Raw genomic sequence first — 27,943 nt, 5'->3', positions numbered from 1 at the left:
TCTCCCTGCAACTGCTCTTCTCCTGCTAACCAATCCCAGTTCCTTCATCCATTCCTCATATGACCTCATCATTGAGTCTCTTCACCACCTGATCCTTCTCGACTGGATACACTCTAGTTTGTCCGTACTTTTCATGATGTGTGGGTCCCAGAACAGAACAAATCAGTGTAGCATCAAGGGTACCATCATGTCCTTTGTTCCATACTAATATATTTATTTAACAGAGCCTAAGTTCATATTCAGAATTCTAGCATCACTCTCACAGCACTAACACTAATGTTTAACACTTAGTGAAAATCCATAAGCCTTTCTCTACTGTTGTGCAGACAAAACCCATCCTTTCTATAATTGGACACTTCTGGTACTTTGAAGTCCTTTAAAATCTTCCTCCTAAAAAAAAAAAAAAAAAAACAACTTGAGGACATATATACACTACCAAACGTAAGGTAGATAGCTAGTAGGAAGCAGCCGCATAGCTCAGGGAGATCAGCTCAGTGCTTTGTGACCGCCTGGAGGGCTGGGAGGGAGGGAGACGCAAGAGGGAAGAGATGTGGGAACATATGTATATGTATAACTGATTCACTTCGTTATAAAGCAGAAACTAACACACCATTGTAAAGCAATTATACTCCAATAAAGATGTAAAAAAAAAAACCCAACTTGATGCCAAGTATTGTTAAAAGATAAACTGTGGCATATTAAAATATAAGCTGAGTCATATTAAAAATTTTTAGGAGTTTACTTGAGCAAAAATCAACTCAAACCCGGCAGCATCCAAACTAGCAGATAGGAAAAAAGCTCTGAGGAGCTGTGCGAAATGAAAGACTTTTATAGACGGAAGGGAGCAGGAACAAGGAAGTTATACTATGTGAAAAAGTAGGTTGGTTATTACAACGTTACTTTCCTTTAGGAGATGGAAGGGAGTCTAACAGGCAGATTACTTAACTAGTGCTGATAAGATGGTTCCTGATTTACTGGTTTAAGATTCCATTTCTGGAAGAGTTGAAACTTTAATTAAACTTTGTTTTGGTGATATAAGGCTTAGCACAAGTGACTCCACTTTGGGCCTGTTGTTTTGTTTTTAACAGTACAATACAGTGCTTTTCAGACTATGTTTCAATTGAACCTGGAGTTCTCCTGACTACACTTCTAAAATTAATCCCTTTGATTTCTTTTTAATTCACTGAATAAATTAAGTTGATAGGATTTTCTCAGGATTTAACTCACATTTTTTCCTAACACATTTAAATCTGAGGCCACCTATTTAATAGTGCTCAACTGACCAAGTAAAATAGTTAAATTAGCTTTTTTTTTTTTTCTTCCCAAAAAGCAACATGACTTCCAGGTACTTTCTCCCTAAAACAACATAAAGAACCTGCTATTCAATGTATTAGGTATTCCCCTCCCCACCTCCAACATATAGTTCATGCATCTGATCAAAGTGGTACCATCTGTTATTGATTAAATTGCTGAAAAGACCTCCCCGATGCAGACAAAATGCATTAATTTATTCTCTTTGGTGAGGTCGTTCAGTGAGTGGGAGTTTACCCTTTGTCTCTCTCTCGCTAGACATTTCTATTTCTTCTCTAAGGATATAGTGAGAGCCCTTGTCAAAGGCTTTCCTGCAATTCGGATTCATCTGAAACATTTATTTCATCATCTGATGGGGGGGGGGAGAGAGAGAGAGTGTGTGTGTGAAATCACTTGGGTATGGTTTGCTCTTGATGGGGCCCATGGTTTCTCCTAGTGTTCTCCACGTCCCTTGTATGTGCAAATGACAAGCTCCATCTGCATCTGTTTTAGATAAGTGGGAACACATTTATCTAGTCTCCATAATTCCACAAAATACTGTACATTCTTGAGGAATACTACGCCACAATATGTGGGGTTTTTTTTTAATATCTTTATTGGAGTATAATTGCTTTACAATGGTGTGTTAGTTTCTGCTGTACAACAAAGTGAATCAGCTATACGTATACACATATCCCCATATCCCCTCCCTCTTGGTGAGGCATATTAAATATAATATATCCCTTCCACCATCCCCATCCCATCCCTCTAGGTGGTCATAAAGCACCGAGCTGATCTCCCTGTGCTATGCGGCTGCTTCCCACTAGCTATCTATTTTACATTTGGTAGTATATATAAGTCCATGCCACTCTCTCACTTCGTCACAGTCAGGGAACCAAACCACTTCAGCGATGCCAGGGGCTGCTTTATTAGACCTTACCCATTTATCAATATTTATTCTACCCTTTTCAGAAAAAACATCATGCTTGCTGACAAAGCATTCTAATGCAAACCCCAAACTGAGTTCTTTTCTTCTCGCTGTCATCTGTCAATACTACGTCAGTAGCCCAGGTGGCTGATAAATATATTTCTTGTTATTTGATTTACTTTCAATATAACACCAACAAAAAAAAGGTGTGTTTGCGCTCTTAGCATGGTTGACATTTCTCAGCTATTTGAGAGTTTCAGATACTTTAATTTCATTCTTAGAGATTCAAGCCAGTTCCTTCTCTTTTCTTTGCACGTGGTCTCCCCCCGCCGCCCGCCCCGCACCCCCCCACCACCGCACTCCCTTTTGCATATACCTCCTGGAATCTGAGTTTCTAGAGACTTCATTGTTACAAGGACATTATTCTCTTTAGCTATGCCTTTTCAAGGACATTATTCTCTTTAGCTATGCCTTCTCTTTGTTTCTTGTTGAGATCATTTGCAATTTTATTGTCAAGATACAATTTTTAAAAATTTGTCCACTCTCATGAATCATCTTCACGTTCGTCACGTCAGGCATGACGTAAGGCGGAGGGAGGAACTTGGAGTTTTCTTCTGCATCCAGCTTGTTTTCTCAAGTGCATTTGAAATGAGGTTAAGAAGCACATATCCTTCCACACAAAAAATGAAAAATTACTAGAAATGGGGCTTTAAAATCCTCCCAGAAATTCATTAGTTGATTAAAAATAACTAATGGCATTTCAATACAGTTTTAAGGAAAAGTGTTTGAAAACCTCAGATTTCAGAAACCACCCGGTTCCATCCATGACGTTAGGCCCTGCCTAACACCAACCCTGCTTTGCTGCCAGCAGTACTAACCTGCTCCCTCCTGACAACTCTGTCCCTAGGATTTTTATTCCTGTTTCCGATTTTAGTGCTTTATTGGAACTAAAGCCAGTCCCTGATCCCAGGCAGTCCCTGGAACCATGATGCTCCGTACGTAATTTCTGAAATACTCTTTCTGAGCTGCCCCTACCTTTCAACATCTTTCATATTGACCCAAAGAATTTGCTTTGTTTACAACTCAGGCATGCATCTGATGGAACCACCGGTGGCCCACAGTCCTGCCCCTGCCCCGCCCCATCTCCGTCTTTGTGTCTCGACATCAGTCTAGATTTGTCTGTAGTTCACTATTATCAAAGAAAGTGAATATTCCGATGTTAGGCTGCTTCAGACTCGTTGAAGAGTTCTCAATGCATGGAGTTTCAGAAGGAGGGAACATTTACTCTCCTTTGGAATCAACGTAAAATCATTTTTTTCTAAAAAAGTTTAAAAGAAATCAATGACTATATTCAGGTTCTAGGCATTTGATAGGATTTACAGCTTTTCACAGCATTGAATTGATAAACATTTTAAAATGTGAAGTGTATACTTGTCCACGGGAAGAAAAATATAGTAAAATAATAGAAGTTCCTTCTTTGATGGGTGCAATATCAAATATAGAGTTTGGGTGAGATTTTGGTCTTCTTGCCGAATACTTTTATCAGTAAAACTGATTACCAAATACAATTTGAATATCCCAGGAACTAGGCTTACATTTAAAAATGTCACAGCGGGGCTTCCCTGGTGGCGCAGTGTTGAGAGTCCGCCTGCCGATGCAGGGGACACGGGTTCGTGCCCCGGTCCGGGAAGATCCCACATGCCGCGGAGCGGCTGGGCCCGTGAGCCATGGCCACTGAGCCTGCGCGTCCGGAGCCTGTGCTCCGCAACGGGAGAGGCCACAACGGTGAGAGGCCCGCGTACTGCAAAAAAAAAAAAAAAAAAAAAAATTTCATAGCGGTCCCTTCTTTCCATTTTAGAGGGGAGGAAACTGAAGTTTGGGGAGCTAATTGGAATGAGGTCCTCCAGCTAGTAACTTCTAGACCTAGAAAGTAGGGTGATTAGCCATTTCAGTTAGACGGAGATTTTCCAGGATTTAGCACTCAAAATCCCACATCCTGAGAAACCCTCAGTTCCATGCAAACCAGGATAAGTGGTCATGCTACAAGTGAGCCCACAATAAACTTCTGAAGCCCATGTTTTCTTTTCCTTTAACTGCCAACCTATTTTGCTTCTCCTGAGCTCTGCAATATTCCTATGAAACACTTCAATATTCCTATAAAACAGTGATTATCTTTTTAGTTCCTTTGTGGTCTACCAGTGAATTTTAAGACCATTCACCTTTGACGTACCAGGACCTTTTCATAACTTACTACTTTCTTCTTTGTCTAACTTCCTGCTGAGTCAAAACACTTAATATCCCTAAAATATCCCCTTTAATATGAGTGGCCTTATACTGATGAAGACTTGCTTTCTTGGTAAGAGCTTGTTTGAATTTAACTCATAAGCACAGCATCCTGGAAAGAGGCAAAAATCGTGGTGTTAATTCTCATTACAAAATTTTCAAGTGTTTCTAACGTTTCTTTAGTAGTTTTATTAGAGAATTTTTTTAGGTTATTTAAGTAAGTCATGGCAATATAACCGAGAGCATGGTTGTTAAAGTTAATAATACTGTAGAGCATATTTGAAAGTTGCTAAGAGAGGCGATCTTAAAAGTTCTCATCACAAGGAAAAACAATTTTGTAACTGTGTGTGGTAACCAGTGTCAGCTACAGGATTTTTTTGATTCCTCAGTGTGGATTTTGATCTTTTCACATTTCATTAGCTCAGCCTTTCCTTGTTAGATTCTTACATCATAAACTAGAATTACCACTACAAAATTTTCATGAACTCAGAAGAAAATGATGCCTTTCCATGTATAAAATAAGAATTTTCCATTTCAATGTCAAAAGTCTTACGATCAACTATATGTCAATAAAATTTTTTTTAAAACTCTTGGGGGTGTGATGGTCACGTGGAGGATACAGCTAAATGTTCATGTTAAGTCTTCTTAACCAATTCTAGCTGATAGAAATCGTCCCCATCCTTGTTTGGCCTAGAGATGCTCAGATTTAGTAACACCAGTTGCTTTCTGATTCAATGTCAGTGTGATATGGAGCCTCCTAGTTGTGTTTCTACCTGCAGAGCACTGTGATGTCCCGTGTGTGCTGTACGGATTCCACGGCAGAGGCCAAAGATAATCAGAATGATAGCAGAGGGGGAGTAAAAGGGTTATTTCTCGTGGTCCACGACTTCATAGCTCCTCCTCTGTCTCACCCAGTGTTGCCGGAGAAACATCCGTGAAGAGCGTGCAGAAGTCTTAGGCATCCCTGGAGAAATTATCTTAAAGACGCATTCCATTTTCAATACACTGTTACTGGGTGCTTGTTTTTGCTGGGGACTGGGTTAGAGTGGTGACCAGTACAGCTCCTCTCGTCCCTCATGGGCCTTCCGAAATAGAGAGCGAGCCCTCTGCTTGTCTCTGTGCTAGAAAGTCAACACTCATACAACAAAGGATCAGTGAACTCCTGCGAGGTACCAAGCACCGTACTAGGCATTGCAGATATAGAGGTACGTGTGAAAGGGTCATTGTCCTCAAGGAATACTTAAAGTATACTGGTGAGAACCAGCATAATAGATAATTACTAGAAAGTGTGATAAGTGTTCATATAGGGGAAGAGGAGAGTGTTGCAGAAGATGGAGAAGGGAGTAGTGATTTGGACAATTTTTTTTTTTTTTTTGGTACACGGGACTCTCACTGTTGTGGCCTCTCCCGTTGCGGAGCACAGGCTCCGGACGCGCAGGCTCAGCGGCCATGGCTCACGGGCCCAGCCGCTCCGCAGCATGTGGGATCTCCCCGGACCGGGGCACGAACCTGTGTCCCCTGCATCGGCAGGCGGACTCTCAACCACTGCACCACCAGGGAAGCCCTTGGACAATTCTTGTTGACACGGAGCAAGATCAGAAAAGAGGGCTGGCAGTGGGAAAGGAGGTTGGAAAAGGGGTGAAGTGGCTTTCTGGGGCCCAGACCAGCTCTGGCCAGCTGTGAACAGAGTGGAGAGCGGGGCCACGGGGAAGACTCCGCCTTGGGCAGGCCTTGCTCCTGCCGCCGCCGTCTCCCGGGACCTTGCCTGCATCTGTCAGCTGCCTGTGATGTGCTCCCACCCCCACTGAGCTGAGAAATGAGTTTGGGGGCCAAATTCCCCAGTCAGAAGTTCATTAATCTCATCCAGTGGCTGCTTGTATGTTTTTCAGTCTTCCTCCCCCTGAGCAAGAATGCCTACAGTTTGTTCAGGTGTCACTCTGGATTCTTCTGTCTAACATGCTCCTCGCAAGGGGCTCTCTCTCTTTTATCTCAGGGCCTTGTCTGAAGTTGTGTTTAGCTCCATGGGCATCTGCAAAGCCTGGAGCCAGGGGTTCCAGTCTGAGGAAAGTTCCCCTCACAGATCTCATGTTTGGGAAGCCAAGCCAAGGGCTTGGAACACGAATGACAACAGCACACTGCCGCTTCCCTTTATCCTAGAGGACAGAGCTGCTGGAATAGGGATGGGGAGGGTGGTGATAAACTAAGCTTTTTGATATTTGAAGTGTTTTGAGACAGGAAATATATGCAATGTGGATTAACTTGCATCCTACTAGTACTGGATACTTTTCATGTATGCGTTCTCCAGGTACATGACAAGAAGGTGACAGAAACAGCTACAAGTGGACTTCATTTCAAACACCTTCTTGGACAGTGACAGGGATGCAAAACCCACCTTCACAAGCTTTGTCAACAGAGTTATATTAATCTTTTCAAATGATCTAGATTTTCCATTAGCCCTTTTAAATAATGTTACATTAACTGGGAGCATCAGAAGAAAGGGAGTCTAGGAGTATTTGTATTTGGGTGTCTGAGTTACTAAGGCAGACAATACCACCTTCAGAATGCAAAATGCTTAGAATCTTAAAAGACTTAAAAATAAAGCAAGGACATATGGAAGCAACAGCAGGTCTTATGCTCAGACTGGGAATCAGTGCAGACCATGGGGCGTCTGGAGCGTCTCCCAGCTCTGTCAGGCTCCCTCTGCTGTCCACAGGGGTGATTCCTCTAAAGGCAAGGAGGGGTGGAAGTCCTCTCCCTTGTAGTTTTGTTGAGTAGGGATGGCAAAGCTGTTTCTTTTATCATTTAAACATAGAATAGCTTTAATGAAACGATACAACATTGGTTGAATCCCACTACTCTAACCCAACAATTGCTTTTCTGTCTCCAAATTTAATCCATAGCTTTATTCCCACATGTACATTTTTTTATGTTGTTGCCCTATTGCATAAGGAATTTTTATGATTTGCTTTTAGGAAAGGAAAAATTCAGCAACATTATTTCAGGGACATTTTCCATGTTGTTAACAAAGGCTTCAGGTTGATCATGTTTAGTGATTGAATAATACTCCATTGACCAGATGCTTCATAATATATAAACCAATTCCCTTGCTGTTGGACATTTAGGAAAACTATTATTTTTGGCAGGCTTCTGCTTCTGCAGAACTCCCAGCTGTGTGGGCTGAGATGGAAAAGATGAATCCAGGGCAAGCCAAGATTTGATGCTGGGGAGCATGTGGACAGGATGCCAAAACTTAGTCCACGGAGCAGAAGTGGGGTTGGGAGCGAATCAGCATTAGATTTCAGGCTAATAGAGAAGGAACTTATTTTCCCACTCCTTCTTGTTTTATTTCTTTATTCCCTTTTATCTCTACTTTGCAATCCTGTTTCTCTCACTCTTCCATAAATAACCATTCCAACGTGTCTTCCAGAAGCAGCTCTCCAGAGGTCATTTGTAATTCCAGGGAGGGTCATTGGGGCAGGCTTTCTGCTGGGCTCCTGCCAGCATGGGGGTGAGGGGTGGGGAGAGCGCAGGGAAACCCCGGGCAGAAGTACCAAGTGGATAAGATTGCTTCTGCTGGAGTTTACCTTCTCACAGATAAGAGACATGGTCTTTACAATCAGCTTTTTCATCAGTGAAGTTAGGCTGGGCTACGGTTATAGGAGCCATCAAACGTCTAGTGACCAAGGACAAGTAGTCTACTTCTTTGTCTCCTGTGTTCAGGTCAGTGGATGGCTCTCCTTCATGTGGTCACTCTGCTCTGCTCTCTTCAACACGTGACCTCTAGGATCTCTGAATATCTCCATCCTGCCCACAAGAAGGGCAAAAGAGAATGAAGGAATATGAATGGGAGGTTGTATAGACCTGGTCTGCAAGTGGAGATATGACACCTGCTCTCATCCCACTGTAGAGAACAGAGCCTCCCAACTTCGAGGGGTCCTGAAAAATGTGATTCCCAAAGACAGAACAAATTTGCGGGCCATTAGTGATATCTGTACAGTTAGTAATACCTGAGACATTTTGGCCTCCCATCTGCCTTTCTTCTTTGTCTTATTTCTCAACTGGTTCAGAATTTTTTTTTTTTTTTCTTTTTGCGGTACGCGGGCCTCTCACTGTTGTGGCCTCTCCCATTGCGGAGCACAGGCTCCGGACGCGCAGGCTCAGCGGCCATGGCTCACGGGACCAGCCGCTCCGCGGCATGTGGGATCTTCCCGGACCGGGGCACGAACCCGTGTCCCCTGCATTGGCAGGCGGACTCTCAACCACTGCGCCACCAGGGAAGCTCCATGGTTCAGAATTTTTGCCAAGAAGTGTACTATTTGAGAATCTCTACAAAGACTCCAACAGCAATTATTTTGGCAATGAACCAATATTAATGATATGAGTATACTTTCTCAGCGATATTTGTTGGAGTGGAGGAGGAGGGTTGGGGAAAGTTTAAGAAAAAGAGAGGTAGAAAGTATTTCTGTGCAGTGGAGTCTATATAAAAGTCACGAGGTCACACTCACCGTGAGACCACATTCACTGTCCTCATAGGGGCACTTCTTTATCATTCTCAACAATCCACAGATAGACATTTCGGTTGCACAGGTCAGCATGTATTCTTTAGCTAGTAATTTTAAATTCCAAATTTCCTATGCCTTTATATACTTCACATTCATTCATTGAGTCAGCATTGATTGGGTTCATGAAACAGCTTTTCTTCTAATGCAACTAGTAGTTATAAATAGTCAAAGGATATCAAAGTTTCAAAATAAAATGAACCTGAAATTGTTAGAATTAAAATGAACTATGGCTGATAGAATACTTTTGGAATAGGAGAGGTGATGGAAAAGATTGATAAAATTTTATCATGAAACAGTGTTTATTCTAGTGCAACTAGTAGATACAAAGGATATCAAAGCTTCTAAATAAAATAAATTAGAAATTATGAGATTTAAAGATAAATTATGGGTTATATAATGCTTTTAGATTAGAAGAGGTGATTTAAAAAATTGATGCAATAAAATTTGACCAAAAAACCTAAAAGAGTGCTTGAGTTCTAAAAATAGGTTGGGCAACCAAGTGACTTAAAAATAAATACTTCCTTCATAAAGATTGTTTCACTAATGGTGGATCATGGAGAACAATCAAGTGGAGAATCCTCTAAGAGCCCAAGAGGCGGGGGCTTCCCTTGTGGCGCAGTGGTTGAGAATCTGCCTGCTAATGCAGGGGACACGGGTTCGAGCCCTGGCCTGGGAGGATCCCACATGCCGCGGAGCAACTAGGCCCGTGAGCCACAACTACTGAGCCTGCGCGTCTGGAGCCTGTGCTCCGCGACGAGAGGCCGCAATAGTGAGAGGCCCACGCACCGCAATGAAGAGTGGGCCCCACTTGCCGCAACTAGAGAAAGCCCTCGCACAGAAACGAAGACCCAACACAGCAAAAATAAATAAATTAATAAACTCCTACCCCCAACATCTTATAAAAAAAAAAAATGCCCAAGAGGGTGTTCGCCAACAGCAGTCTTTAGGAGCCAGGAAGAGAAGAAACTTCTTTTTGTATTTCCCCAATCTGTCCTAGCTGTTTTCCTTGCTGTGGCCCTGTTCTGATTTCTAAGCCCCTTACACTTGCTAAGCGGCAATAAGTAGACCCCTTAAGCTCAAACTTGGCAGCTCCATCTGGACTGTGTGACCTCTCATCCCACAGGCTTCTAGGAATTCTGGGTGTATGAACAGGAGTCATCCCAGTGGTCACCTCTCATGTGGGTACCAGGTGTGGGCCAGGCACTGGGTGAACCACTTTACGGGCAGTATTACATTCAGTTTTCTTGGCTTCCCGGAGAGGGAGGCACTAATAGTTTTCCCATGTTGCATATTGGTAAAGCTGAGGCTCAGTTTACTGAGCTTCCCTGAGGTTACATGGTAAATAGGGGTACATCAGGTTTAAGAAGCCAGGGCCCTTCATACCTGACCTTGAGCATAAACGGTTATGTACACTGCTTTTTCTTAGGGCCACAAAGCCCTCAAGTTACAGTATGAACACCCTTATTCTTTTTTATAAAAGTATTGTCCTTGTTTTAAAATCCTCCTTTCCACGTCCCTAAAACCAAATCAAAATCATCTACACGACTGTCTTCTGAGGTCCTTCCTGCCCAAAGTGTCTACCACAAAGACTCAGGATTTGAGTAAGGCACTTAAGCTTTTCACATCTACAAAATGGAGCCTTTTCCATTTTAAATGAAATGTTGTATAATGAAATCACTTCTTAAACTAAACACTTCAATGCAAATGATTATTGTTTTTGTTATGTGCACAAACCTGGAAACATATAAACTTCTGATGAAAAATTTGATGATGAAAAACAATCATTCGGGTGAAGAAATACTTCCGAAAACCTTACAGGTCCTCTCATGGGTTTTTTTGGTCCAGTTGCTTTAGCTACTTATTTATGCATTGCTAGCTTTTTTTGTTGCTGTTGTTGTTGAGAGTTCCCTGTCCACCATCTCTCCTCTGAGCCTCTGGGATTGTGTATAATCCAACTGGAGAGTGAATTTCAGTAGACAATCAGCAATAAGATTTTGTGGTTTTGGTTCAAAGACTCTTCTATGGGGTGAAAGTCTCCTGCAAATGAAAAGCTGCTAATTGGCTAGCAGGGAATTGGACTGGTCTTAGTGTTTATCAAGGCTTAACTCCCCTAGCTGCCGGTATTATACCCTTAGTCTGAAATTGATCACTGTGGTAAATTAAACACACTCCTCTTTTTATCTGAAGTGTTTTAGCCCAATAATTTTAGGTGAAATCCTTGTCATTTTAAAAGTTCAAGAACTCTTCAGGTCCTGGGAAGGATTTGTGGATCCTATTCTGAAAAGGTGAAACAGAAGCCATTTATTACATGTCATTATTAACAAAACAACTTTCACAAGTATTTAGATTGATTGAGAGAAAGGTTTGCTGGATTTCCTCAGAAAGAAATAACTGAACAGGGTTAGAAACAATTGCGAGGTTGACAAATCACAGTTCCCTATACCTCCAAATCTTTCCTGATCCTTGTGCCTAAACACAAATAAGAAGTGGCAGATTCCTCATAAATAGAACAAACTGCATTCCTTAGTCTGGCCCCAAAGTCATACCTCATGACGAAAGGAAGAGCCAAATCTGGGAATAGTGATGTCTTTCTGGGGCTCTTAGTTCCCTGTCTTCCCTTGGGACTTGGTTTCCAAAAGAGGTGCCTGCCTTGCATCTCACTTTCTTTAGCTGGATGTTTGTGTGTGAGACGTCGTTTGTAGCATCAGTCATACCTCAACCTCCAGCCAAATTCAGCAGTGTTCCCATGGAGACCGCTGACCGAGCAGAGTGTGAGTTGAATCATCTAGTTATCCCCAGAGCTTGCTGTGCCCCTGTGGTTGTGAGCCTGGTGGTCTGTACCAAGCCCAACTTATCCATGATTGGTGCCATCATTAGTTTTCTTCTCTCCCGCCCACCGGTCCCCTGTCCTCACTGCCCCCCGAGGACGTTGTAATCAGTTTTTCACTGACTGCCTGTAACACTGCAATAGCCCCCTTACTGCGTTCCCTGATTCCATTCCTGTCCCCCTACAATCTGTTTTCCACTCGGCATCCAGAGTGATCCTTTGAAAATACAAATCCAATCATGTAAAATGGTGTAGCCACTATGGAAAATGGTATGGCGGTTCCTCAAAAAATTAAACCTAGAATTACCATGTGAAAATGACGTATAGTCATATTCCTCTAAGGAGATCTTTCTGACCACTCTATGTAAACCACCATCTTTAGCCCTTCTATTCTTTTATCCTAGGTTTTTCCTTCATAGCACTTTTCACTTCCTGACATTATTTTGTATATGTATTTGTCTATTTATTGTCTATCCCCCCAACCGGAATGTAGGCTCAGTGAGAACAAAGATGTCTGTCCTATTCATCACTGTGTCCACAGTGCCTGGTCCCAATGAATATTTATTGAATGAACAATGAATGGATGAATAAATGAATGAGTGAACCACTGCTCCAAGGAAGATGCAGTAATAGTATTGGAGGCTAAAGCAGAGGGCAGATAACTAAGTGTCCAGGCAGAGATAGAAGTGACTGGTGGCTGCAGTCCCTTATACAGCAAGTTCAGTGGTTCAGCATCCTCTGCCCTCCCGGACTCAACCTAGCTTAAGGCCACCTTGGGTGTTTTGGGAGCCTGAGGAGAAGGACTATTATCACCTTCTCTTGTTGCCTGCATTGCCTGACATTCTTCAGTTTACACTTTCCCCTTCGCATCCCTTGTCTGGATCTCTGCCTCACAGCTTGGGTTTAAAGAATTAAAATCTGAGCCTACCCAATATCACTGATGAACATAGATGCAAAAATCCTCAACAAAACACTAGCAAACAGAATCCAACAGCACATTAAAAGGATCATACACCATGATCAAGTGGGGTTTATCCCAGGAATGCAAGGATTCTTCAATATACACAAATCAATCAATGTGATACACCATATTAACAAATCGAAGGAGAAAAACCATATGATCATCTCAATAGATACAGAGAAAGCTTTCAACAAAGTTCAACCCCCATTTATGATAAAAACCCTCCAGAAAGTACGCATAGAGGGAACTTTCTCAAAATAATAAAGGCCATATATGACAAACCCACAGCCAACATCGTACTCAATGGTGAAAAACTGAAACCATTTCCACTAAGATCAGGAACAAGACAAGGTTGCCCACTCTCACCACTGTTATTCAACATAGTTTTGGAAGTTTTAACCACAGCAATCAGAGAAGAAAAAGAAATAAAAGGAATCCAAACCAGAAAAGAAGAAGTAAAGCTGTCACTGTTTGAAGATGACATGATACTATACATAGAGAATCCTAAAGATGCTACCAGAAAACTACTAGAGCTAATCAATGAATTTGGTAAAGTAGCAGGATACAAAATTAATGCACAGAAATCTCTTGCATTCGTATACACTAATGATGAAAAATCTGAACGTGAAATTAAGAAAACACTCCCATTTACCACTGCAACAAAAAGAATAAAATATCTAGGAATAAACCTACCTAAGGAGACAAATTATAAGACAATGATGAAATAAATTAAAGATCATACAAATAGATGGAGAGATATACCATGTTCTTGGATTGGAAGAATCAACATTGTGAAAATGACTCTACTACCCAAAGCAATCTACAGATTCAATGCAATCCCTATCAAACTACCACTGGCATTTTTCACAGACTAGAACAAAAAATTTCACAATTTGTATGGAAACATAAAAGACCCCGAATAGCCAAAGCAATCTTGAGAAAGAAAAATGGAGCTGAAGGAATAAGGCTCCCTGACTTCAGACTATACTACAACGCTACAGTAATCAAGACAGTATGGTACTGGCACAGAAACAGAAATATAAATCAATGGAACAGGATAGAAAGCCCAGAGATAAACCCACGCACATACAGTCACCTTATCTTTGATAAAGGAGGCAAGAATATACAGTGGAAAAAAGACAGCCTCTTCAATAAGTGGTGCTGGGAAAACTGGACAGCTACATGGAAAAGAATGAAATTAGAGCACTCCCTGACACCATACACAAAAATAAACTCAAAATGGATTAAAGATCTAAATGTAAGGCCAGACACTATCAATCTCTTAGAGGAAAACATAGGCAGAACACTCTATGACATAAATCACAGCAAGATCCTTTATGACCCACCTCCTAGAGAAATGGAAATAAAAACAAAAATAAACAAATGGGACCTAATGAAATTTAAAAGCTTTGCACAGCAAAGGGAACCATAAATAAGATGAAAAGACAACGCTCAGAATGGGAGAAGATATTTGCAAATGAGGCAACTGGCAAAGGATTAATCTCCAAAATTTACAAGCAGCTCCTGCAGCTCAATATCAAAAAAACAAACAACCCAATCCAAAAATGGGCAGAAGACCTAAATAGACATTCCTCCCAAGAAGATATACAGATTGCCAACAAACACATGAAAAGATGCTCAACATCACTAATCATTAGAGAAATGCAAATCAAAACTACAATAAGATATCATCTCACACCAGTCAGAATGGCCATCATCAAAAAATCTACAAGCAATAAATGCTGGAGAGGGTGTGGAGTAAAGGGAACCCTCTTGCACTGTTGGTGGGAATATAAATTGATACAGCTACTATGGAGAACAGTATGGAGGTTCCTTAAAAAACTAAAAATAGAACTACCATACGACCCAGCAATCCCACTACTGGGCATATACCCTGAGAAAACCATAATTCAAAAAGAGTCATGTACCAAAATGTTCATTGCAGCTCTATTTACAATAGCCAGGACATGGAAGCAACCTAAGTGTCCATCGACAGATGATTTGATAAAGAAGATGTGGCACATATATACAATGGAATATTACTCAGCCATAAAAAGAAACGAAATTGAGTTATTTGTAGTGAGGTGAATGGACCTAGAGTCTGTCATACAGAGTGAAGTAAGTCAGAAAGAGAAAAACAAATACCATATGCTAACACATATATATGGAATCTAAAAAAAAAAAAGGTCATGAAGAACCTAGGGGCAAGACAGGAATAAAGACGCAGATTTACTAGAGAATGGACTTGAGGATAAGGGGAGAGGGAAGGGTAAGCTGGGACAAAGTGAGAGAGTGGCATGGACATATATACACTACCAAACATAAAATAGATAGCTAGTGGGAAGCAGCCGCATAGCACAGGGAGATCAGCTCGGTGCTTTGTGACCACCTGGAGGGGTGGGATAGGGAGGGTGGAAGGGAGGGAGATGCAAGAGGGAAGAGATATGGGGACATATGTATATGTATAACTGATTCATTTTGTTATAAAGCAGAAACTAACACACCATTGTAAAGCAATTATACTCCAATAAAGATGTTAAAAAATTTTTTAAAAAATCGGAGCCTGCCATCTACGCGTCTTTGACATAAACAGGCTCAGCTACTTATAGATGATGGATGCAGTTACCACCACCTTTAGCAGAGATGCTTGCCTCTTCATTAAATTTTGTTTGAAAAAAGGAGGAATACATATTTATCCTGTGGGCTCTAGCGTTCATAAAGTGTTCGCCTGTCCTCCTGTCTTAGACCTTTGAGGGGCAAGCATGTTCTCAATTCAAACCTTAACCTTGGCTTTGACCCTTCACCTCTCCCTCCCAGGCCCAAGTGACTCTTCATGAACAGCTGGACTATTTTTTAATACCTCTTTAATACGCAAGAGCTATTCCTATAGTAACAGTCACTATCACCTGGAGGAATCTGCCTGCATCCACACCAGAACAGCTGTGATGACCTGTCAACTTTCCCAGGGGTCACTTTAACTTTGTTTTGGTTGTGACATGGGATCAGAGTCTGGGAGTCCTCCCTGGGGTCCAGGCTGCTATCCAGCCCAGATACATTTGTACTTGGAAAGCCAATCACACACGTATGGCTGAGTGGGATTTGGTTGTTCTGTTTTGTTTTGTGTTTTTCATTTTTTTCCCTCAGATGCTTTTGTTCCATCCCTTAAAGCCACAGACTAGGCTGGGTTGCATTTCTCAGGCTCTTCCTAAAATATAATAAGGTGAGTTATCAGATGTGTAAATTGAAAATCCATAATTCTGTTTTTAAACTTGAAGGTTATTAGGGTCCCTTTTCAGCCAAACTGGGACTGTTTCCTAGGGGAAAAGATGTTTAAGATGAGACCAGAGGAGGAATAGGTTTCATCTGAGTGAAGGATAGTGGGGGAGGGAACACAGTACAGAGGAGAGAAGACAGCACACTGGAGAAATGGCAAGGAGCTCTGCAGAGCTGGCGTCTGACGGTGGGGCAGGATTTGTGAGGAAGAGTCTAGAGGAGATGGCAGGGACCAGCCCTTGAGGGCTGGATTATCCACGTGAAGGATTCAGAATTGTATTCTGAAGGCAATGGCAAACAATGGAAGTATTTACAGTTAGAGCACGACTATTTTTATATTTTAAAAATATCACTCTTGCTGCAGAGTGGACTATGGACCAGAGAGAGGACATTTGAAGGTGGGTGGGAGGTTATAACAGCACAGGGACAAACGATGGATGTAGCTTGAACAAAAGTATAAAAATTGCAGGGCAGAAAAGTGGATAGATATTTTAGTAGACTTTATTTTTTATCTTATTTATTTATCATTTTTAATAGACTTTGTTTCTTAGAGCAGTTTTAAGTTTACAGAAAAATTATGCAGAGGTCCACATACTAACCCCTCCCCCTGTGCCTGCACACAGTTTCTCCTATTACTAACATCTTGCCATGAGTGTGGTACGTTTGTTAAAACTGATACACCATTACTGACAAATGATTATTCCCTAAGGTCCATAGTTCCCATTAGGGCTTACTCTTTGTCTGGTACAGGTCTATAGGTTTTGACAAATGCATAATGTCATCTATTTACCATTACACTATCCTACAGAATAGTTTCACTGCCCTAAAAATTCGCTGTGCTTCACCTAGTTATCCCTTGCTCCCTGCCTGAAATCCCTGGCAACCAATGATCTTTGCACTGTCCTACAGTTTCGACTTTCCAGAATGTAATATAGTTGGCATCATACATTACATACTACATTACGTTACATACATTTTTTTCGAGCTGCTTCTTTCACTTAGCAAGGTTCCCTCATGTCTTTTTGTGGCTTGATCACTCTTTTTTTTTTTTACATCACTGAGTAATATTCCATTGTATGGATGTACCACTGTTTGTTTATACATTCACCTATTGAAGGACATCTTGGTTGCTTTTAATTTTGGGCAATTATGATCAAAGCTACTATAAACATTCATGTGCAAGTTTTGTGTGACTATATTTTCAACTCACTTGGATAAACACCTAGGAGCAGAATTGCCAGGTCATATGGTAAGCCTGTGTTTAGACTTCTAAGAATCTAGGAAACGGTTTTCCAAAGTGGCTGTACCATTTTGCTTTTCCACCAGTAATGAATGAGAGTTCCAGTTGCTCCAAATCCTTGCCAGCATTTGGTGTTATCAGTGTTTCGGATTTTAGCCATTTTACTAGGTGTGTAGTGGCATCTCATCGTATCAATTTGCAATTCTCTAATGACGTATGGTGTTGAACATCTTTTCATATGCTTATTTGCCATCTGTATATCTTCTTTGGTGAGGTATCTTTTCAGATATTTTGCTCAGTTTTAAATTGGGTGTTTTCTTACTGTTGAGTTTTTAAAGTTCTTTTTATTTTAGATTCTAGTACTTCATTAGATATATGTTTTACAAAAATTTTCTCCCAGACTGTGGATTATACTTTCATTCTCTTAACAGTGTCTTTTGCAGAGCACATTTTAATTTTAAAGAAGTCCAGCTTATCAAGTTTTTCCTTAATAGATCATGTTTTTGCTGTATCTAAAAACTCATCCCCAAACCCAAAGTCATCTAGATTTTCTTTGTTGTCTTGCAGAAGTTGCATAGTTTTGTGTTTTACATTCAGGTCTAGGATCCACTTTTAGTTAATATTGATATTTTTGTGAAAGATGTAAGATCTTGTTTAGATTCATTTTCTTGCATGTGGATGTCCAGTTGTTCCAGCACTGGACAGCACTATTTGTTGTACCAACACTATTTGTTCAAAGAACAGTCCTTTCTTCATTGAATTGCATTTGCTTTTTTGGTCAAAGATCAGTTGACTATATTTGTGTGGGCCTATATCTGTGCTCTCTATTCTGTTTCACAGATCTTTTTACCCGTTCTTTCACCAATATTATACTGTCTTGATTATTGTAGCTTTATAGTAAGTTAGGTAATGTCATCCTCTGACTTTGTTCTTCTTCAATATTGTGTTGGCTACTCTGGGTCTATTACCTTCCCATGCAAACTTTAGAGTCAATTTGTTAATCTCCACAAAATAATTCATTGGAATTTTTATTGAAATTTCATTAAATCTATAGATCAGGCTGAGAGGAACTGACATCTTAATAATATTGAGTTTCCCTGTCCATGAACATGGAATATCTCTTCATTCACTTAGATCTTCTGTGGATCCTTGATCAGAATTTTATAGTTATCTTCATAGAGAATTATATATATTTTGTTAGATTTATGCCTAAATGTTTTACTTTTTGAGGGTGCTAATGTAAATGGTGTTGTGTTTTTAATTTCAAATTCCAGTTGTTCATTACTGTTATATAGGAAAGCAATTCACTTTTGTATGTTAACCATTAAGTAGATGTTAGCTATAGTGTTTTTATAAATTTTTCCTATCAAGTTGAGAAAATTCTCCTCTATTCATAGTTTGCTGAAAGTTTTTTTATCATGAATGAGTTAGATTTTATCAAATGAGATAGAGAATTTTTTCTGTATCTATTGATACCATCATATGATTTTTCTTCTTTAGCCTGATTGATGGATTACATTAGTTGATTTTTGAATGTGTACCTGGGATAAATCTTACTTGGTCATGGTGTATGATCTTTTAACACAGTTTTGTATTCAATTGCTAATACTTACTTGAGGATTTTTGCATCCATGTTAGTGAGAGATATTGGTCTGTAATTTTCTTTTTCTGTAACTTGTTTGTCAGGTATTGCTATTAGAACAATGTCGGCCTCATAAAATTGATTAGGAAGTATTCTCTCTGCTTCCATTTTCTGGAACATGTTGCCAAGATTTGGTATTAATTTCTCCTTTAAGTGTTTGGTAAAATTCAACAGTGAGACCATCTGGGCCTGGTGTGTTCTGCTTTGGGAGATTATTAATTATTGATTCAATTTCTCTAATAGATATAGACCTATTGAGTGTATCTATTTCTCCTTATGTGAGTTCTGGTACACTGTACCTTTCAAGAGCTTGGCCTATTTCATCTAGGTTATCAAATTTGTGGGAATAGAGTTGTGTATAATACTTTATTATTCTTTTTTCCCTTTTATTATCCTTTTAATGTCCATGGAATCAGTATTATTTCATTTGTGATAATAGTAATTTGTGTCTTCTATTTTTTAATTCTTAGTTAGCCTAGCTAGAGGTTCAGCAATTTTATTGATCTTTTCAAGAAAAGCTTTTGGTTTTACTGATGTCCTCATTAATTTCCTATTTTCAATTTTACTGATTTTTGCTCCATTTTTATTCTTCCTTTAATTCTGTTTAATTTGAATTTAATTTGCTTTCTTTTTCTAGTTTCCCAAAGTAGAAGCTCAGATTACTAAGTTTAGATCTGTCTTCTTTTCTGATATATGCTTTAATTTCCTTCTAAGTACGGCTTTTGCTGCATTCCACAAGCTTTGATGTTTTACTTTGATTTTCAATTAATTCAAAATATTTTAAAGTTTCTCTTGAAACTTTTTCTTTGGCCCACGTGTTATTTAAAATTGTGTTGTTTAATTTCCAAATATTTGGGGATTTTCCAGCCACTTTTCTGTTACTGATTTCTAAATTAATCCCAATATGGTCTGAGAACATAATTTGTATGATTTCTACTCTTTCAAAATTGTTAAGGCATATTTTGTGGCCAGGAACGTGGTCTACTTTGGTGGACGTTCCATGTGACCCTGAGAAGAATGTGTATTCTACTGTTGTTAGATGAAGTATTCTAAATATGTCAATTAGATTCAGTTGATTGATGTGCTGTTCAGTTCAACTGTATACTTACTGATTTTCTGTCTGTGGGATCTTGTAATTACTGACAGAAAAAAGATAGGTTTTAAAAAATACATGTCATTTGGATTTTAGCCATTCTAATAAGTGTGTAGCGATATCTCATTGTTGTTTTTTATTTATTGTTTCATCTCAAAACAATCTCAAAGTTTCAGAAAATTTCCAAATACAGTACAAAGATTTTTTTCCTCTCCTGAACTACTTGAGAATAAGTTACTTATCTAATGTTCCACCATCTTTGTACACTTTAGGGTGTATTTCCTACAAACAAGGACATTTTCCAACATTAACCCAATCCAACCATATACATCTCAGGCCGTCTCAGTCAACAGTGCTAAGGGATATACCTATACATATACCTGTAGGTGTATACATTACATCTATATTTGTTTATTTATATACCTTTATATATCTCTATCTCTATTTATGTCTATCTATATATCTATATTAAAAATCTTAAATTCATACCTGAACCTCCAATTCCTAGTCCAACACAACAGGGTTCAATCTAGTTTTCTCCCTTTCCATTCTAGCACTCCCTGCTGTTCTCATCCCACCCTGGCTCTGATACCCTGGGCCACTGCAGCTCCCTGTCACCCCCACATTGATGTTGATGCCTGCCTTCCTTGGTCCCACCTAATGGTTTTGGTACTGAATATTCAGGAAAAGAAGGGGAGGGAAGAACAGGGGGAGATGTAGAGAAAGGAATGAACAGATTTGGCAGAGACTTAGGAGATAGAATAAATAGGACTTGATGACTAATGAGATGTGGAGGTGGAGGAGAAGCAGGAGTCACAGGTGATGCTCAGGGATGATTCAGGTAGAGAACAGAGAACAGAAACAGGCTTGGGGAATGTGTGAGAGTGGGATGGACATGGTGGAAATGCAGCTTGAGAGAGAAATCTGGCTTCCAGTATCGATTTGGTGTTCATCAGATTATATATAATATTTAACGACATGGAGGGACTTCCGTACAGTTCCCTGTAGTCCAGTGGTTAGCATTCAGCCCTTTCACTGCCATGGTCCGGGTTCAATCCCTGGTTGGGAAACTAAGATCCTGCAGCACGGCCAAAAATCAAACAAACAAACCAAAAAAAAAAAAAAAAAAAAAAAAAAAGGGGATGGAAGCAGATGGTACTTCCCCAGGAACATATATGTCAATTAAAAGAGAAGAAATCCTAGAGAAGAAGTCTGTAGAGCACTCTAAGAAGTGGGCAGAGAATAAGAGTGAGCTATGACAGAGAAGAAGCAGCTTGCAGAGTGTCAGAGAAGACTAGGGAAGGAGGTCGGTTGAGGCAGATGTTGTCAACAATTCAAGCAAGATGAGGACAGAAACATGCCTCCTGGGTTCAGCCATGGAGTGAGTTAGTGACTACCACTGTCAGTCAAGTAGGTGGGAGTGGTGATGGTAGGGACAGTTGACTGAAAAGGGAATGGCAGTTTAGAAAGTGTAGAAAGTAAGTAGCAACTGTCTCAGGAAATTTGTGAATCAGCAAAGAAAAATAAAAAGTCTAAGTGGGTGGGGGGACAGACAGTCAATATTGATGAGAGGATTATGCAAGTTAAAATACTGTTGGAAGGTATTGAAGACCCAGGGATGAGGGGAAGTAAATGCTGTAGGTCTCTGATGAGGCTAAAGGTCAGTCACTGTCGTACTTGAGGGAGAGCAAACATCACCTAGAAAACTTAAAAAGTGCACAGTTCTTTGATGCTGAATCTAGAGATTCTGATTTTGAAGGTTTGGACTGAGCCTTCTGTACCTTGTCAAGCCTTCCGTGCCTAGGTGATAACGATGCTGGTATTTCACAGATGATATTTTGAGAAACAAGAGAAGAAAAAAGGATGGAAAGCACCATGGTAGGATTCTCTGGGGATGGAAAAAGAGATGTTTCATCCATTATAACAGGAGCAGGTGTCGGCACGTGTGTTGTCTGGAGATAGAAAGTTTAGTGGTTCTTGTCTGGTGTGTTCTGTTTTCTCTATGAATGAAATAGGGGGTGCATTTTCCCTTGGGAATGAGGGGTCAAGAAGTTCGAAGAGAGTGGCAAAGATTGGAAATACATAGCATGGAGAATGGGAAATTGTGTATGAGTAAAATAAAGAGGGATTTCTGAGAACCAAGATGAGGTTTATAAATTATGAATTTATAGTGGCAATTGTCTGCAGTGTTTTTCACTTATCTCTGAGTCCAGTATCCCAGTGTGAGCACTGAGAAAATGGTCAGCTGGATTGATCTAGGGTTTGTGTTTTGTCAGGTATGAAAGATAGAAAGATAATGCAGAAAGGAATTGTGTTTAGTCCCAACAAAATTGTTGAGATGATGAAATCCAAAATGAACAAGAGAAGTTAAAGACAGGACTCAAATGAGGCAAAGGGAGATGGGGCAAGGAGCAGAGGTCTCAGAGGAGCCCCGCATGGACGGCCAGAGCTTTGTGGTCACTGGGGGGAATTCCTGATGGAAAGATTTCCATTTCTGTTGTTCTGGGCGAAGCTAAACTGTGTAGGTTGTGGTCATGGGAGTGGAATAATAATGTAGAGTGGAGACAAAGGTCACTAGAGATGAAAGAGGTCAAGGAAGGTAGATGCCAAGGCCTTTCTTTGGTGGGTTGTCTCCAACAGCTTTACCTTTCTAGCACACTAGAAATAGGACGGGCCAAATTACGCATGTATTATTTTTGTCTGAATGTGCATTTAAATCAATGCATTACTTCTGTAAAGAAAGAACCTATCTAGAGTGAGCTCTAATGATAGAGTGTCTTTGTTACTTCAAGGAGCTCAGAGGCTCAGAAATCAGATCACTTACCTTACTCTGCTTAAGGGAAAAGCAGCTTAGATAAAGGTACTAATTAAATCAGTATCCCTCTTTTCCTTATTGTGAGTAACTTAAAAATGGCCCTATAACTGTGCTTTTATAAGTATGGTCGTCAGAGCCCCTGCACTATCACATGGGGGTGATAGTTCAAAATGCATACTCCTGGGGTCAACACTAGACCTATTAATACAGTTGACTAGAGTGGGGAGCTGAGTTGGGTGGAGCTGGAATCTGTATTTTAACTAGATCTTCAAAAGACTCTCATGCACACACTATACGTAGACATACACACGTGTGTACGTGAGTACACGTGCTTCCTGTGTGCGAGGAGCATGTAAGTCTGTTGTTGATGCACGGGATTCATGTCCAGACCCACATTCTCTGAAGTGTGCCCTCTCTGTGCTTCACTGGAACACATTTTCATTCTAGCAACTCTAGCTCCCTTTCTTACATAAATGCTAATACAGAGAATAGAGACGGCAATAAAGTGCCTCCCTGCTTGTTACTCTAAGGGATACAGAATATTCTCCAGGGGATTTTAAGCAAATATTTTTTTACAGATTTTACCTTTGGGTGAATTACAGAGCTTGACTCTGTGTTACCTACCCCCAGTGAGGGCACAATCTTTGAACTCTTTAAAAATAAATATCACGTTCACTGATTTTTTTAATGAAGCTGTATGTTAGTCCAGGGTGAACTGGTGAAGAAGAATTTCAGGTTTCCAAATGTCAAAGAAAGGACAACACCACAGCCTGCTTTAAGAAGAAACCAAATGTTCTAATTAACATTTTTATCTTTGACATTTCCTGACTGCCTTTATATGTCCCTGGGGCTATTTTTGTAGTTTAACTTTTAAAAATAAAAATCCCATATTCACTCTTACCCCATTTTTATAGGCAGTTAATCTCACATAGTTCATCTGCTCTGTTGATTTACATTGCTAATGCCACTTAAGGTAATCAGGAAGCTTACAACATTTTGGTCTGTTTAGTTTAATGCAGCAATCGTCTCAGATAAAAGTACCAGTTATTCTGTTCCAATAACAAACTCAATAAATTTTTTTCTCGGGGTTAATGTGTTCTCTTATTTCAGTTTTCCTTCACGCTTTGTCTTCATTTCCAAAAAGCATCACATTTATTCCTATGCTTCGTTTCCTATTCAGCATTTGGATACAGCCATTGACATCTATCAGGTTCTCAATAACTTATTTGAAAGTTCTCCAGCTCCCCTTGCCCCTGGTATTTTTAAAAGGATTCATAAAAAACCTGAAAAGATGGAATTATAGCAAGTTTACATTCTGCAGCTGGTTTGCACATCATAGAGCAAGTTGTGTTGTGACATTAAAAGAAAAAGAAGGTGGAAGGAATAAAATGGTCATTTATTGAGCAATACTTTATGCCAGAATATGTGCTATATCTTTTTTCATTTAATCCTCACCAAAATATTGGCAGTTGGGATTATGATAACTACTTTTACAGATTAAGAAATAGGTAAGGCTCCAAGAGGTAAAGTAATTCACTCATGTTCTCCTTTTTCATCAAGTATCCCCCAAACCATTTATATTTTCAATATCTTTATCTTTCCCAGATCCTTTCCCTTATTATATAACATGTTAACAATCTCAGAACCTAAAAAACCAAATCTTCCTTTGACTGTAACTCTGTAGCATTTGTTTTCTTCACAGCCAACATCTGGAGGGAGCTGTCTATGTTCTTTGTTTTTGCTCCTTCACATCTTAAACGGGAAACAATCTGGCTTCAACTTCAACCTTCTAATAATTAAGCACGGGCATTAGCACAAAAGAATCGTCCACTCTGGTCCTCACCTGGCTTGCAACACTAGTGCTACGTTTGACTCACTAGCAGGGTTGTTAACCAGATGAAAAGAGTTAATTCAAGAAATTCAGAAGTGTTCATGGCACATAGGAAATGGCATTGTTTGTATTATATATGTATTATATATTATATATGTATATTATATATATATATATTTTCCTCCTGCATGTTATGCTGTTTTAGCATCTTAAAAATATCCCTTTCTGGCTGGGGAGAGACTGCTCCTCCCGGGGCTAACCAATTCCTAGAGGCAAGCTAGGGCTCAGCTGGGAGCATGGCCTTGATATGCAAACTAAGCAATCCGGAGCCTGGCTCCCTCTATCTGGCCCCTGCACCCCAGGAGATGGTATTCCTTTGCCTTAATTATCCTAAGGCCAGGTACCAGGCAACTAGAGACCATCCCTATAGCCCAAAGCTCGCTGAAATTCTTCAAACCAGCCAACCCTAAACTGTTTACTTGCCCTGCTTTGTCTCTCCTGCAGAAACCCCAATAAAGGCCACGGTCTAAGTGCTCCCCTGCTTCCTGTCTTCTGCCTCCTGACTCCCCTGGTGTTTTTCCACGTGGCACTGGGTGCTGTGCTATGTCTTCTGTTTCTAGGACCTGTGAGTATAATACATTTGTTTTCCTGAATCACTCCTTTGTCTCCGCTTGTGGCCCCCAATGACTGACCATCTCATAAAAGAAGCCAACAGAAACCCTCACTGTTAGCTGTTGTCGATGTGTGGCGGCGGTTGGTACTCCTAGGCTTCTATTAACACAATGATCGGGGTCTCTATCCACCTTACAAATTGTACATCTTTAGTTTCTTTTACTAGTTTCTGTTTTCCTTACTGCCCTTAGACTCAGTCAAGAGGGGTCCTTGCTCCAGGTTTCACCTTCACATTAAAAAAAATCAGTAATATTGAGATGTAATACAGGTACAATAACTGTCATTGATTATTGTTTTTTAGCTATAATAAGATTAGGTAGTCATTCATTTTTTGTTAAAAAAAGATCCGTTGGCATAAGGAGGAACAATATCTGTAACGCTCTAGATCTCAAGTGGCAGTATCACCAGTGTTCATTTTATTTATATCTCAATATGTATTAACTATATTATCTTTATATGTTCTTTTGTATGCTTCAGATATCACATGCTACGAATGTAGTTAACTATTTAAGTTTTGACACATATGTAGAGTCCTATAACTTCCACCATAATCATAAACATTTCCCTTACCCCAAAATGCCTCCTGCCTCTTCGAATCAATCTTCTCCCCCTATTCTTGGTCTTTGGCAACAGTAAACCTTTCTGTCATTATAGTTTTGTCTTCTCTAAAATTGTGTATAAATGGAAACTACAGTATTTAGACTTTGGTGTCTGGATTCTTCCACATAGCATCACAGTTTTGAGATTCATGCATGTTGTTCCATAGCAGTAATTTGTTCTTTTTTATAGCTGAGAAGTATATGATTATTATGCAAACACCAGGCAATGGACATTTGTGTTGTTTCTAGTTTTGAGCTGTTAGGAATAAAACTGCTATAAACATTTGAATACAAGTCCTTGTGTGGACATACGTCTTAGTTTCTATGGGGTTTACCTGGGGATAAGGGAGGGGAGGGAAGAATTGGGAGACTGGAATTGACATATACACACTACTATATATAAAATAGATAACTAATAAGAACTTACTGTATAGCACAGGGCACTCTACTCAGTACTCTGTAATAACCTATATGGGAAAAGAATCTAAAAAAATAGGGTATAACTGATTCACTTTGCTGTACACCTGACACTACACAACATTGTACAATAAATCAACTATATTCCAGTAAAAATTAAAAATAATTTTCTATGGAGTAAATATCTCAAAGTGAGATATTTGGATCTTATGGTAAGTAGATGTTTAACTTTATAAGAAAATGCCAAACCGTCTTCCAAAGTGGTTACACCCTTTTGCATTCCTGAGCAATCTATGACAGTTTCCATACCTCCACATTTTTTAAAAATAATTTTTATTGGAGTATAATTGCTTCACAATACTATGTTCGTTTCTGTTGTACAACAAAGTGAATCAGCCATATGCATACATATGTCCCCATATCCCCTCCTTGAGCCTCCCTCCCATCCTCCCTACCCAACCCGTCTAGGTCATTACAAAGCACCGAGCTGATCTCGCTGTGCTACGCAGCTGCTTCTCACCAGCCAACTATTTGACATTCGGTAGTGTATACATGTCGATGCTACTCTCACTTTGCCCCAGCTTCCCCCTCGCACCCTGTGTCTTCAAGTCCATCCTCTGTGTCTACATCTTTATTCTTGCCCTGCAACTAGGGTCATCAGTACTATTTTTTTTTTTTTTAGATTCCTTATGTATGCGTTAACATATGGTATTTGTTTTTCTCTTTCTGACTTACTTCACTCTGATCCATGGTACAGAATGCCCAGAGATAAACCCATGCACATATGGGTACCTAATTTATGACAAAGGAGATAAGAACATACAATGGAGAAAAGACAGCCTCTTCAATAAATGGTGCTGGGAAAACTGGACAACTACATGTAAAAGAATGAAATTAGAACACTCCCTAACACCGTACACAAAAATAAACTCCAAATGGATTAAAGACCTAAATGTAAGACCAGACACTATAAAACTCTTAGAGGAAAACATAGGAAAAACACTCTTCGACATAAACCACAAGATCTTTTTTGACCCACTTCCTAGAATAACTGAAATTAAAACAAAAATTTAAAAATGGGACTTAATTAAACTTAAAAGCTTTTGCACAGCAAAGGAAACCATAAACAAGACATAGCTCCACATTCTTTAACTCCCTTTCTTTTTCTTGTTTGTTTGTTGTTGTTTTTTTTGGCATGCGGGATCTTGGTTCCTTGACCAGGGATCGAACCCATGCCCCCTGCATTGGGAGCACAGAGTCTTAACCACTGGACCACCAGGGAAGTCCCCATAGCTCCACATTGTTGCCAGCACTTAGTCTTTTAAAAATTTAAGCTGTGCTAGTGGATGTGTAGTGGTAACTCTTTCTGGTTTTTAATTTGTCTTCCCTGATGGCTAATGAAGCCAAGCACCCTTTCACGTGCATATTTGTCTTTCTTCTGTGATATGTCTGTTTAAATCTTTTGCTCATTTCTTAAGTTGGGCAGTTCTCTTTGTATTGTTGATTTGTA

The 27,943-nt window shown here is 39.9% G+C and overlaps 1 long non-coding RNA gene across 1 annotated transcript in view; it reads left to right on the top strand.

Moving 5' to 3' along the window:
* Positions 1-7,981: 7,981 nt before the first annotated feature.
* Positions 7,982-27,943, top strand: part of LOC149744445 (uncharacterized) — a 99,085-nt gene continuing 79,123 nt past the window's right edge. Inside the window, exon 1 of the long non-coding RNA XR_016391163.1 lies at positions 7,982-27,943. This exon is cut by the window's right edge and continues 73,244 nt beyond it. This is a non-coding gene — a long non-coding RNA (uncharacterized LOC149744445).

Source organism: Delphinapterus leucas, chromosome 21 (assembly GCF_059928025.1).
Source record: "Delphinapterus leucas isolate spDelLeu-1000000601 "Yukka" chromosome 21, BTC_Dleu_Yukka2, whole genome shotgun sequence".
Taxonomy (NCBI): Eukaryota; Metazoa; Chordata; class Mammalia; order Artiodactyla; family Monodontidae; genus Delphinapterus; species Delphinapterus leucas.
The sequence above is the reverse complement of the archived record's forward strand: the minus strand, read 5'-3'. Positions and strand labels throughout refer to the sequence as shown.